Source organism: Haemaphysalis longicornis, unplaced genomic scaffold (assembly GCF_048455015.1).
Source record: "Haemaphysalis longicornis isolate Haplotype H1 unplaced genomic scaffold, Haemaphysalis longicornis Haplotype H1 scaffold_4, whole genome shotgun sequence".
Taxonomy (NCBI): domain Eukaryota; kingdom Metazoa; phylum Arthropoda; class Arachnida; order Ixodida; family Ixodidae; genus Haemaphysalis; species Haemaphysalis longicornis.
Window position 1 is genome coordinate 139,127,249 of NW_027526361.1, and position 12,559 is coordinate 139,139,807.

The following is a 12,559-nucleotide window of genomic DNA, read 5'->3' on the forward strand; positions in this document are numbered from 1 at the left end:
ATGAGTACGGGCCGTTGTATCCGAAACAAATGAAGGCTAAAGAATGGGTACATCTTCAATTTACCCCTCGTTTAGCCTGAATTCGTTTCGGATGCATTCGTTTAGCCTGATCCCGCGTGTGACAACGTGGCATCGTTCGAGGGTTCCCGACAACCGCCTGGAAACAGGGGTGTACCCCTCACAGAATATAAGTCCACCGGATATTTATTGATGTCCTTGTTTCCCGATCGACGCAGGCGTTCAGCTTCGCAGTTAAAGTTTCATTTCATTTCATTTCATTTATTGAAGCCTTAAGGGCCCGGAGGCATTACATAAGGCGGGGGCAAACAATATATGAGGGACTCTTCATCACACAAATGACCGAAAAAGGGGGAAAAAAGACGAAGAAATGGAAGAAAAACATCGCTCAGAAAGGAAACAAGCCAGCAGAAAAATATTCAAAATCGTACAGTGGAAATTAAAGAGCAATATACATAAGTAATAAGCATCAGAATGCATGGATCACTAAAAGTTTGTTACTAACATGGTTCAAGTAGCAAGTCATTTTAACAAAAACCATTTAGGTCAAATGTATTGTTAGTTTCTCGCAAAGAGTCGTGCTGTCGGCAGACGAAACAATACTGTCGGGTAGGGTATTCCACAGGGTTATTGCGTGAGGGAAAAAAGAATCTTTCATCGATGGTGTGCGGCGCTGAATGTGTGCGATTGGTTTGCTATGGTTGAGGCGCGGCGAGATTCTGGGAGGGGGTTGAAGTCGAGGGTGCCTGGCTAGTAGGTGATAGTAGAACGAGTGAAGCAAGCAGACGCGAAATAATTCGACGTGATTGGAGATATGGAAGGTCAAGTGTACGTTTGAGTTCAGTGATGCTAGATTTACGCGAGTAGTTTGACATAATGAATCGAGCAGCGTGATTCCGGATGGGTTCTAATTCGTAGGTGAGATATGCTTGTGAGTAGTGCGAGATAGATGAAGCGTATTCCAATTTAGTCCGAACGTATGTCTGATATGCAAGTTTTGTAATAGCTGGCGATGCAGATCTGAGATTGCGGCGCAATGTGCCAAGTGTGCGTGAGGCGTGTGCGCATTATGTTTAAATGTGAGTGACCGATGATAATGACGATGTCAAGTGAATGCCTAGATACTTATAGCAGTCTGTTCGAGTTATTTCATTTGAACTGATATGGTATGCGTGATTTGTGATGCTGCGTTTACGGGAAAAGGACATTGATTGGCACTTATTACGGTTAAGAGACATGAGCCATTTTTCACACCATGCAACGATAGTGTCAATGTCTTCCTGAAGATCAGTGGTATTGCTAGGGTTACGAATGGCATTGTAGATGACGCAGTCATCCGCAAAAAGCCGAAGCCTGGTTTTTGTGTTAGATGGCAGGTCGTTGACGTAGATTAAAAATAATAGGGGGGATAAGCCTGCTCTCTGGGAGACATTGGATGTAACACTAAAAATTTGCGAGTCATGAGAGTTAGCAGTTGTGTATTGTACGCGTCCTTTTAAGAAATGTTCTATTCAAGTAATCAGTGTCGGGGGGATTCCAAGATTAGATAATTTTGCAAGCAGGTGATAGTGTGGGACACGGTCCAAGGCCTTCGAGAAGTCGAGGAAGATGGCGTCAATTTGTAGATGATCATCCATATGTTGCAAGATATCGTCGCAATGGCAGTACTTCTTGGATGGCTCGCAGAGCATAGTTTCGATGCCTCTAGGTAATGCAATAAAATTTAAGCAAATGCCGGGGTGTCTCCAAATATTTGTCATTGTGCAGATACCGGAGAGTCCAAGGAAGGAACGATGATGGTACCGGCATTCTTCCGGAGTTCGGGAGTGTTTCGCCGGCCTGCATTTGGCGTGCAAGGGACCTTTTTCCGGCACCGGTCCTCCTAGCGGCCGCCCCGGCAAACCAAAAATGGCAGGTCAGGCACGCCCCTCAAGAAGTATGCCTGTCGAAAAATTAGTACACATTCAGTATACGCAAGGAAGCACACATTCCCGAAACTGATCGTCACTGCGCGGGACCCCTTTTTCTGTGCTTCTTGTTAACTTTGCTACTCCCTCCCTATAATAGCCACATGTGCTTACAGAGTGGTCAGCTTCCACCGTCTTTTCTTCTTTCCTTTGTACGATTTTTTGAACAGGTAAATAAGGAGGTACAGCGCTTGAAAACATGGCGGCCATCCGATCAGCAAACTGGGGGTGCGGCCATTCGTTTACATTGCCTTAGGCAACTGCCAAAAATAGCGGACCGGCAGCCCGCCCATGCACAGGCCGCTACTGAAAAAGAGGTCCATTATTCGCAGCGTACTCAACCTGTGCCATGCTGCCCTGCTGGCTCGTCGTTTTCTGTAGGTAGGTTCGTAATGACTTCTTTCCATTTGATCGCATGCTCAGCAATTGTTTCCGTCATGAGACAGCATGCTCTGCTGCACCTTAAAACTGACAATTTGTTAGTTTAAAATGGCTATTTTTTTTACAGTTTCCAAAACAGAGAAAACAGATTTTGCATACTGCATTTTTCTACAGATTCATTCTTCATGTGTAGAATACCTAGCTTTAGCTAGACCGACCTAGCCAGACTCATTAAAAATCGTGTTCTCCCTCTCCTATGGTGGGAAACCGACGGGCGCCCATTCATTACAAGAGACTAAAACTGAGAATGCGGTTTTCGGCTAAGGTAACCTTAAAATGTGTACCACGTAAAGGGTCAGAACGAATTCACTAGAATTTATCCAATTAGGATGTATATCGCAAGCTAATGGGCCAACTTCATGGGCCAGGGTAAAAGCAAGGGTTGAAGCCAGGGTTGGACAGAACAACGACGTTTGTCTTTATAAAAAAAACAAGAAATCGGTAATGAACGAGCTTTTATTAATCCTTCGCCCCAAAAGTGGGTGTTCCTAAACGTTTTCATTGCGAATGGCCGGAGCCGGACAATTTTGCCCAATGGTGCGTACCTGCGAGGGATGATCTGAAGGCGAAGCCATGGGGAGATTGTACTGCGATTTCGGACGCGGCTCAGGTGCGGCAATAGTGGTAGAAATATCTTCGAATTTGCTATGGTCAGACCTCCGCTTCCTCACCAAACAAAGAGCTACGTTTAAATCGGCACCCGTTTTTCCTATACAGAAGCTTGTGAAGTACATTATAGTTTTGCAAAAAGCTAAAATGAACCAGAATCACGCTTGCTTGAAACAGCTCCGCAATTCTCACAGGCGTGAGCTCATATTGCGCACGGAGGCTGCGAAGTGCCCCATCAAGACTTTGTCGTCTCCGTTCTGTCCACCTACGAGGTGCACACTGGGGTTACCGCTGGCTTAGAAGGCATGGATTGAGTGTTCGACGCCACGCCAGCGAAATGGCTGAACGCTGGTGCTGCCAATTTCCCCTGTCGCTGCCTCGTCGCAGCAGAGCGATAAAATAACGGAGGGAGGCGTAAATTCTTCGCCTTTCAAACGGGAGCCTCAAGTATAACTACAGGTGATGCAGTGAACTCACCAGTCCACTTTCGAAGGAAAAGTAGAAGCAAGAGGTGACAGGCAGAACCAAAACAGTTCATCTCCAATTGCAATCAGGAAATGCTTTCAAGCAGTCCCCCAGAGCCCTTGCCCGAGTTGCAAAATGTAAAGCGTGCCTCTGAGCAACCTTAAACTAAGCGCTGCGTTCATTTTGTTGACTCTGAGGGGCTCCTCTGGCGTTTTGTGATCAACACGTCGGGTGTGCGCGGTGTCGGAAGGAATTTTCATATTCACCGGAACCTTGTTCCTTGCAGTCATAGCTTTGCAGCTTTTATGAAGTAGAGAATAGGGCCCGTGGTGTGGACGACGGTCGAAGTCAATATATTTAGAAGCTTGGTGCCGATCCCTTCCTCGGCGCCACATTTAGTAACCGGAGGCCGGGCAAAGGTGTAAACGTTGCTTCAATTCCCAAGGCGCACACAGGCAGCCCTCAGTACTAAAGAAGGCCCGCACGCAAGCCGGGTGGGCCAGTATATACACAAAACGTCCCTGCTGCGCATGCGCAGCCATTCCACCATTGCGCTCATATCAACACCATTGCCGAGGTAGCCTGCTCGGAATGGTGGCTGCGTCACGACTTGGATGGGTAAGAACACTTTGCCGCAGCTTTAAAAGCCCGTTAAGAACGTTTTTCACACGTCCGTCGCATATCGTGCAAACTTAGCCTTGCGCTATAACCCTTCAAACTCAAGAACACATCAATCCTAACTGAACGATGAACAAAATTTCGGGGAAAGAATACTGATGGTTGGGGTATTAAAATACAGTCAGGCCTCGTAATACCGACATCGCTATAGCGAATTATCGGCTACAGCGAACCAAATACGAACTTTGGTTGGTCACGCTTTATTTCAGTGACAGATTCTTTTTATGACGAAACAAAAACCGCCAGATCAGCTATAGGGACCGAGCAGCTGGACGGGTGGCGCCACCACTCGGCGCTCCCCTCGTCAGTGGAATGAGCCGGTGCATTGGACTACACAGCCTCCCGTTGTTTTTTTCGTGTTTGCTTCGGTGCTTTGAATGTTTTGGTGGTGTTTTGAGCGTATATGTGCGGTGAAACAAAGTCTAGACAGATGTGTTGGGTTCTTAGATGAAGTAATGACTACGTAAACTTGTCGGACGCTACTAAAGTTGGGTATCGGCTGCAATGGCATGAGCGCTTTTTGCAGCGATCTGCACTTGGCTACACCCGTTCTGAGTACGAATAAAACTATTATTAGTAGTATTATTTTCTTCTTAAATGCACTAACGCCTACGCAAACTTATTGGATGCTTGTAAGATTGGGAATGAGCTACATTGACACGAGCGCTTTTTGCAGCACTCTGCGCCTGGCTCCGCGCAATCTGAGTAGGAATAAAACTATTAGCAATATTATTATTCATTTCTACCACTTTAAATTATCTTCACTGGTTTCAATGACTGCGGTTTCCACGCCAGCCTCAGCGCTGGGGTACCTCTATACGTGTGCTTTAAATAGAAAGGCACCTGCATACGAGATGGATTACCGTGTGGCCGTAGAAATATTGCGGTAGTTTACACTTTCTGTAACCGTGAGCTTTGTGCCTTCGGTTTTGGTGAGCGACACTACGACAGCATGGGAGCCTGAAAGCCGAAGTGGAAATCCCACATTTGTGGTGGTCATTTTATCAAGAGCCAAAGTTATTCACCAACTCAACAGCCCAAGCTACGAACTATCCACCATCCCTCCTGCCCTTCCCGTTTTACCACCTGCGTAGAATAAAGGCTGGCACCGATAGTTAAAAAATGTGGGAGCGTTAACGTCAGCCGGTGTTTTTTAATGCTTAAGTATTATTTGCAGAGTACCTAAAATCGTGTAATGCCTGGTGAAGACACCAAAAACGCGCGATTAGTTGCCTCAAATATGGGTGCATCAGCCCGAGTCCTCCAGCACAGACACATTTCCGACACGCTGGACAAAGTTTAGATTTGGAGAGGGGGGCATGGAAGTTCAAAATTAAACAGAACAATCGTCTAGCCCTCCGTCTAATGATTATGATGGTTGAACGCAAAGCTTTCTTCCTGCAAAATCGAATGGGAAATGGTCAAAGTCAAAGACGCTGCGTTCAAAAGACCAAACTGCGTGCTGGTCAAATTCGATGCTCAACTAGTCAAAGTTTAAATCCAGAAGGCAACCAACGAAACTCATATGATAGAGCTTTGCGATAAACCCTCATCGTCGTTAGACGAAGGTGTGCATGATTTTTCAAGCGTAGGTGGCAGCTAGCTTGTAAACCGACCGCAGCATTCAGTTGTGAAGCTGAGTACAGGTTTCGGGCACCCTCCTATCTTGCGTCCTTCAGCTACGCAGGAATTGGTTTTTGAAAAACCATTTACCAACTAGCCAGCAACTATTGCAATTCTTGTAAAGCAATGCTTCTCCGCGACAAGCAATAACGTTCTACTATCATGCGGTATTTATTCTATCAACGATTCCCGATGACTGTAGTAAGAACATTTCTGTGAAATTAAACACGTTTCAGCCGTAGGTAATGAAGTTACGGAAGCGTCGTCCATCACAATTTCTGTTTTGGGGTAAATCTTAGAAGACACCCCCCAACTTTGTCTTTCGCTTGTGCACGACGTCGATGCCGTTTAGTCATCAACTGCCCAAGGCCAGCGCCGCAGCATTCCTAGATCGGTTGCACACACCGGCTTTGTGGGAGCATTTAGCTGCAGTATATTCCTCGATACGCGAAACTGCATGCAGGCATCAAAAATTGCTTGAAGCAACGAACTTTCACTTCCAGCTTGACGTCCAGCTTGGCGCATTGAGCGTCGTCTGCTATTTGTAAATACCGAGTATGGGCGTAAATCACACACAAGGCATGCCTCGTAAACGTCACATCCACGCTCAAGATTTACAGATCTGAAAAATGCACGTGGGGTTACATACGCTTTGCAAGCCGCACCGCAGAAAAACGACAGAAAGCCATGCACAGTTACGCTGCGCTGACCGCCACCGGCATTCCACTGACGAGCGGTTCGCCACGGGCGGCGCTGTTCGCTGAAGCGACGGTGGTGCCATACAACGGCCGCCCGGTCCCTATAGCGCGACATCAGCTATAGCGAAGAAGTATTTTGTTCATGCGAGGCGTTATACAAGATAGCTAGTTTTAAAAAAGCAAAATAGAAAATATGAAGATTAACCGTCTGTAAAACTACAAATGTAGAAAAGGCTCTTTCGTGCGCGGACACTGTGGAAAACTTGACCCGGCAGTGCTGTGAATAGCCGCCAGGCGAAGATCACAACCCTCTTCAAATAAATTTAGTCCGCAGGCTTGTCTTGTGAAACGTGCCTTTTTCTGTTGTAATTCCACGTTGCGATGTTCCGTTCATTTACATTCAAATGCCAAATGTAGACAGCTAAGGATTACCTCGTGTATAGCGGGTTCGGAGCCTACAGTAATGTGCTTATTATCTAGCATTTTTGCGTGCTCCAGATTGTCGATTGGTTAAAGTCCATTTTTACCGCCATTGTTACGACGAATATCCGATATAACAAAATATTTTACTGCCCCGATACTACTTCGATATAACGAGGTTCGACTGTATGTGAAAGTATTTTTTTATTTCTCAATCAAAATGGTCGTGTAATGTCTAGAAGTGTAATGAACCTCTTGCCCTGCTGGGTGCAATGCTGCTTCTGACACCAGCAAGACACGGAATGCGCTGTCACTTCTCCCGCAGTGAATTAGAAAGTTTGCTAGTGCTGCAAACAGCGAAGCTGTAGGAGGCGTTTCAGAATAGAAAAGTACGGCAGATGTGGGATCGACGAAACTTCAACACGCGTCTGGCTCTGCGAGGTCACAGGCCTTCCTGCTACTGCGTATTGTCGCTTTTAGCAGGCAGATACCTTCTTGTTGCTAACGAGCGTGCAGGCACTCCAGAAAACAAAAGGCCCAGTTACAGGCACTGAAAGAAAAAATGCCAGCACGCCCGTGTTGTGAGATGTATACTGTATCGACAATAAAGATAACCACGCGGAGCTTTGCCCTTAGCTCTTTTGGCTTGCTAGTTACAAAAACGTGGAAAACAGCGCGAATTAACGGGATGCAGAGTAGAAGATACACACACGGCACTGACTAACAACCAAACTTTTATTGCTTGCAGGCGGCTTAAGTACACATCTGCAAAGCAATGGAAAGGGAAACGAAAGGAGGCGAAAAAACAGAGAAGGGACAAAAGTTATTGTCAGATAAAGCGTTCACATTCATCGATAAGTAAAGCCCTGTTATTGATTCAAAAGATACATGATTTCACATTCATTCAGTAACACAGACGGTTTGCTTACACACTTGTCGCAGCTCTGACTGATGCATAAAGCTTCATAGATTTCACGTATGTGTTTGTCAGCATATCTTCGAATGATCTGACAGGGGTTAAATTCCGGTTCGCTCTTACACTGGCGACAGTGTGCAGCTAAGGCTTACCTAAAGGCTCGGTGTTGGGGCCAATTTTATTTTCTATTTTCATAAATGACCTTCCTGTGTCCGTTCCTTTTTCAGAAGTTTCAATGTGTGCAGACGACCCTGTTTTATTCTCAATTGGTGAAGGTTTGCCAACCCTTAAAAATAATATCATGGCGGATTTAGGAGCCTTTTCAAAGTGGTTTTGGCATAAAAAATCAACTATTAATATTGATAAAATAAAACGTGATTTTTCTTTCAAGATCAACACGCCTCAATTTTGGCACATTTAGTTTAGCTATAAAAAATTGTTGAATTGAAAACGTATGCTCTAATAAATGCTTCAGAGTGATTTTTGATCAACACCTGCATTAAAGGGGGCAAATTCATAGCGTATGTAGGAACCTTGCTTTTGGTTGGTACACACTAATGAAGGGCCGTCAACACTTTCAACTTAACATTTTGTGCTGCCTATAATTTTTCTTATTGCACTGTCATATAAGTTACTGTAATGAAAGGAGGTGGTGACACAGGCGAGCTATTTAACCCCTCCTCAGATATTGTGCTAGCGATTACCTTGGCAAGTACGTTGTATACGACTGACAGTAAACCGATCGGCCTGTAATTTTTCAAGCCCTTATGGAGAAGGATGTTGTTCGGGTTCTTGCAAGATTCCGGTATATTCGCGGTCATTAGGCATTAGGTAAACAGGTTTGCCAGTTTATCTAGTACAATTTGCCCGCCATCCTTCATGAGGTCGGCTGGTATGTGATCCTCACAAGGTGCTTTGCCCCGTTTCATTTCTTTCAAGGCCTTCTTTACTTATTCTGTCGTTACTGGTTGGATGTCTATCTTCTCTGAACTACTTCCTCGTTCGGTATTATCCTGGATGTCGAAGCTACGTTACAAATGTCTACAGACTTCATCGACTACTATAACTGTTCTGTCTCTATTTGTGATGACGTTGCCTTGCTTGTCTTTAAGTGCATACATCTGATTCTTCCCTATGCCTAGACACCTCTTCACTGCTTTCAGGCTGCATCCCTTGTTTACAGCATACTCAATCCTCACCATATTATACTTCGGTATGTCAGCAGTCTTAGACTTAATAATTACCTTCGAAAGCTCCGCTAGTTCTATTCTGTCAGCTGGGGTGTTGATTGTGATGTTTTGCCGTTTCCCAATAAAATCTTTCACCTCCTGGTAACGTTCAGCAGTATCCTGTCATGTGATCGTACCTCCGACTTCTACTGCAACCTCCCTGATAATGCGTGTAAGATTGTCGCTGGCTTCCTGTGTTGTAAATTCTGCTTCATGTGTTAGAGCTGAATATCAGTTCTTCATCGCGATCCTGGATTCTTCAACTTTCCGTCTTACTGTTGGCTCATTGATCGGCTTCTTTCGTACTAGCTTGTTACGGTTCCTCCTTGAGTCTACCCTAATTCGACATCTTACCATATGGTGTTCACTACACCTCACCCTTCCGAGCACTTTCACATCCTGCGCCACGCCTGGGTTATCGCAGAGTAGCAAGTAGATTTTATTTTTATGATCCCCATTCGGGCTCCTCCACGTCCCCTGCCGGCTTTCCTGTTTGCAGAAGAAGGTATTCATGATGCGTAGATTATTCCGCATTGTGAACTCTACTAATAGGTCCCCTCTGTTATTTTTGCAACCCATATTATAGTTCCCAACTGCCTTGTCTCCAGCTTGATTCTTGCATGCTTTAGCACTGAAGTCTGCCATAACTACGGTATACTGTGTTTTTACTTTAGCCATTGCTGACTCCACATCTTCACAGATCTCCACATCTCCATACGGTGTATCTTCTTCTTAACGATAGATTATTGATGACCATGTTCCGAAATGCTTGAGCGAAACATCATCCGGCCCTCCGTTAGACCTTGGTCGCGCCCCAGTCCTGCTTCGCAAAAAATAAAGCCCCTTTCTTATAAGAAAGATGGGTAAATCACAAAGCGTTCTTCCATGCAACCTGAGTCAAATGCAAAGTCGAAAATGCAACCTGCTGCGACCTGGTCTGAACGACGCAATCAGATAGGCGTGGGCTTCATAACGCTAAGGACCAGGCTTGATTCTGACCACGGGAAGTTTTTGCTTGAGGCGCTTGATATGTCTTCCTTTATCATCATCATTGTTTTGTTAAGCCCGTTGCGTAAAGTTGACTTTCCTGCAGTGCGTTTTACTCAGGCGAACGACGGCACCTGTCATGCATGAAAACCCTCATTTTTAAAAGATTGATCGGTGCGTTCCCCCGTTGATCACCGTAGACTCAAAATTACCCGAAAGGATATATAACCGATACTCCGAATAGACGATGCTTTGGACTGCTTGCAGAGTGCGGAATATTTCTTGAGCCTTGAACTTCGCTCCAGCTACTGGCACATCCCGATGCAGTAATCTGACAAGGAGAAATTTGCATATTGCAGCCTCGCCAACCTTAACAAGTTTGACGTTAGGCTCGTGTGACTATGCAATGCTCCGACTTTTCAATTGCTGATGGATACAGTGCTACGCTGGCTTAAATGGAAGACGCGCTTGTGACATCTGGATGATATCGTTATATTCTATTCCAGTTCACCTCAGCATCTTCAGCGTATGAATAAAGTTCCGAGATGCCTTGAAAACGCCGCCTTTCAGCCTAAAACAAATAATGTCTTGTTTGCGGGAAAGCCATGAAAGTTCTCGGCAGTGTTGTCAGACAAGTAAAAATGACCCAGAGAAAACTTCCTTGTACTCACCTTTCCCCGTTCGCTTAATTCAAACATTCCCTGCAGCTTTTTTGGCCTCTCTACTTTCGTCGGTTTGTCCGTAGTCTCGCCACTGTTGCTTCGCCTCTCAACATGCTTCGCTTATCCGACCCTTCATTTATCAGGTCCGGGGATTGTGAAAAACTTTTCCATCTCTGAAAGACGCTCTCACTTCTCTCCAAGTGCTGCGCCACTTTGACGAAGCAATACCGGCCATTCCTCATAGCGATGCCATCGGAACAGGCCATGGGGCTGTCCTTCTCTAACAGTATGATCACTCCCCTGAACGGCCTGTTGCTTAAGGCAGTCGCTCTCTCACGCCTGCCGAAAAATTACAGCATCACAGAACAGGAGTGTCGTCCGGCAGTTGAACTGTAGAGAAATTTAAACCATACTTATACGGCTGCCATTTCCCTATTGTGAAAGACCAGCACGCACTCACTCGCGTGGTTGTGGACGTTAAAGAACCTTTCTAGATTCCTTTCCATTGAATTATTTTTTTTTGCCAGAATACTTGTCTGTCATATAAAAGTCAGCCAAGAAACATTTTGACATATCCCGTTGACCCTATTACTACCTTCCCATAACGCTTGCCTTAAATCACCCGCTACCACTTTTACGCTTGCATACGTCGACTCCATCGCGGTCGCAGAATGCACTGAACTGGAGAAGTTGAAAAAAGACGTCCATTATTGCAAGACCATGGTATATCGACTGAACGGCACCAGGAAGCCTGTGAAAGTTACTTTACGTCACCAGCTAAAGAAATTCCAGGTTGTAGGTGGAGTGTTGAATGGTTGTAGTTACCGCTCTGCTGGAGATAAGTCGGCTCCTGTTAGCCCCGAAAATTGCAACGGGAAATTTCAAAGGACTTGCAAAACGATGCCACCGCTGGGCCCCTTGGCTGCCAGCGAACGTATGACCACTTCTCGGCTCGCTTTTGGCCTGCTGTGTTCACAAATGTGTGCAAGTGCGCCACGTCATATATTTTCAGCCAGCGCCGTTAGCACTCTACATCTCCTTCTGATGTACAGCTACAGCCACTCACATTCCCTGCTAGGCCTCTTGAAATTGTCGGGATCGATCTATACGGACCTGCGACTTTTACCTATTACCGCTGATAGTGACCGCTGTTGACCATCTCAAGAAGTGACCACATTCTTCCTTCATAACACCCTCTTACAGCACAGCCCACCTCGTGTCATTTTGAATGACACGGCAGAAAGTTTTTCTCAAGCATTATTGCAGAACTCCTTAAAGTCTCACGAACTATTCAGAAACCGGCAGCCGGATATCATTCGCAGGCTAATAGACTCACTGGAGATCTCCTCGCGCGCTTTTCGACATGATTTCCATGTACATCGCGCCTGATCACAGTAATTGCAACCACATTTCTTCATTCCTCACATCTGCTTCCAATGCCCAACCAGATGCACCAAGGGCTATTTCCCATTCTTCCTTGTAACCTGGCGTCAACCGTCCCTTCTCCTAGACACGTTTTCTTTCACGGGAAATAACCAAGGTCCGCTCGGCCTGTTGGACAGTTCTCTCTCGCCTGAACGGTTGTCCCGAGCTTGCCGATGAACCCACGCCTCAATAGCGAGTTTTAGCCTAGCAGATAGCGTATGGTAAGTTAACGGCAGCGGGTGCCGGCACCCGATTGTAAATGCGTGGGCGGGCATATCACAGGGGCCATCCCTACCCTGGAAGGAATGCGCCCATGCGGCGTCGGCTCCCGGCACCCGTCGCCGCTATCGTACCATACGCTAGCCGCTACGCTAGAACTCTCTAACTTCATCAGGACGGGAAGCTTCGTTACGACTCCCCA